Raw genomic sequence first — 1,947 nt, forward strand, 5'->3', positions numbered from 1 at the left:
CGGGGGGCGCTCACCTGGACCGGCGGGCAGGCGGACGCACCGGGCAGACAGACGCACTGGCGGACGGACCGCCGGACGGCCAGGGGTTCGGGCACACGGCGGCCTGGCCGCTCCGGCTCCCGGGCCGGAATGGATTCCGGGCCGGGAGAGACAGATCGAGAGAGAAAGGGAGGCGGAGGAGGAGGAGGAGGCGGCGGCCCGGGGAGGGGAAGAGGAGGGAGGGAGCGCGCGAGCAGGGAGGAGGGGCCCGGCAGGGAGGGGGAGGAAGGAGGAAGCGTGCCGGGACGGGTCCCCGCCGGTGACCTGGGAGAGTCCCGCGCGCTGCCTCCCCACGCCCGGGGTCCCGGCGGCCAGGGAATGGAAGGGCGGGGGCACCGGCCACGGAAGCCCCGCCCCCACCCCTCCCTGAGAGTGCTCCCTACCCATGGGGCACCCACCCATCAGCTCTCAAGCCAAAATACCCTCCCCAACTCCTCCCAACCCACCCATCCAATTGACCCCAAATCTACCTCTCATGAAATTATTACTAATCATCAGTAACAGCAGCACTGATGGAGCCCTCATTCCTTGCCAGGTGCCATGCTAAGCTGTTCAGGTCAACTTTAGAATCTATTCCTACCAACCAAGTGGGCTGGGCAGGCCAATGATCACCCCCATTTTACAGATGAAGAAACTGAGGCACAGAGAAGGGACTCACCTGACAAGAACCAGGTCTTGGACCCTGGCCTTGACCTGAATTTCCCAAACTGGGGACTGAGACGAGAAGGACAGTGTGGTAAGGAGCAGCATTTTTATCTTACTAGATATGCATTCATTTTAATGTGCATCAGAAGGGGGGAAAAAAAAGTAACTAAGAAGCCAGTAAGTTAAGGAACTTATAAGGGGCTTCCAGTAAGCCCCTTAGGAGGGGCCAAAGCAGGTATTTAGTGGCAATTATACTTCCGTGGTGGCTCAGATGGTAAAGCGTCTGTCTACAATGTGGGAGATCTGGGTTCGATCCCTGGGTCGGGAAGATCCCCTAGAGAAGGAAATGGCAATCCACTCCGTACTATTGCCTGGAAAATCCCATGGACAGAGGAGCCTGGTAGGCTACAGTCCATGGGGTCGCAGAGTCAGACGTGACTGAGCCACTTCACTTCATACTCAGTGGTAAAGAACCTGCCTGCCAGGGCAGGAGGCATGGGTTCAATCCCTGGCTCTGGAAGATCCCCTGGAGAAGGGAATGGCAACCCACTCCAGTATTCTTGCCTAGAAAATTCCATGAACAGAGGAGCCTGGTGGCAGGTTTCAGTCCATGGGATCCCAAAGAGTCAAAAGCAACTGAGCACGTGTGCTAGTCCCACCCTTGGCTTTTCACAGGTCCTCCTGGGATTACTGCACAGGGGAAGGTGGGCCTGAATCCAGCTTTGAATACCACCATCTGCCTCTGTTTTCCTTCTCTGAAAGTTTTCCCATTTCACAGATGGGAAAGTAAAGCCCAGTCCAGGTCAAACGGTAGAAGCCTGGACTTCTCCTGAGAGGAGCAGGGAGGGAAACTCGAGACCACGGGAGGCAGGGCCTCAGGGTACAGTACAGTATCTGGGAGACCAGGAATGAGCAAGGCCTTAAACTGGACTGATCTGGGTTCAAACCTAGACTGCTTGCCCAGCTGCCGTACCTTCTACGAGCCCGTCACCTTCCCCAGCCCAGGTCCCCTCGCCCATGAAACGGGAGTAAACATGACCACAGACAACTTCTGGGAAGGTTAGAACTGACAGGAGTTAGGGTGGCTGAGGTTGTGCTCAACAAAGGTAAATCGCTTATGGTTGGTAAACTGAGGCCAGAAGGGGAAGGGGCCGCTTGAAGCCCCACAGCAAGTCAGCAATAGAGCCAGCACCAGAAGCCAACCCTGGCTGGTGAAATGGCTGCAGGTATTTGCAAAGGTGGTTTAAAGATTAACCCCAGCTT

The 1,947-nt window shown here is 56.7% G+C and overlaps 1 protein-coding gene across 6 annotated transcripts in view; it reads right to left on the reverse strand.

The window, feature by feature from the left end:
* SRC (SRC proto-oncogene, non-receptor tyrosine kinase) overlaps positions 1-201 on the reverse strand; it is a 56,469-nt gene extending 56,268 nt beyond the window's left edge. For all 6 annotated transcript variants that reach the window (XM_010829188.1, XM_010829187.1, XM_010829182.1 and 3 more), the window contains exon 1: positions 15-201. The gene's annotated coding sequence lies outside the window, so the exon portion shown is untranslated. The remainder of the gene's footprint in view (positions 1-14) is intronic.
* Between the last annotated feature and the right edge of the window lie 1,746 nt (positions 202-1,947).

Source organism: Bison bison, unplaced genomic scaffold (assembly GCF_000754665.1).
Source record: "Bison bison bison isolate TAMUID 2011002044 unplaced genomic scaffold, Bison_UMD1.0 scf7180017864500, whole genome shotgun sequence".
Lineage (NCBI taxonomy): Eukaryota > Metazoa > Chordata > Mammalia > Artiodactyla > Bovidae > Bison > Bison bison.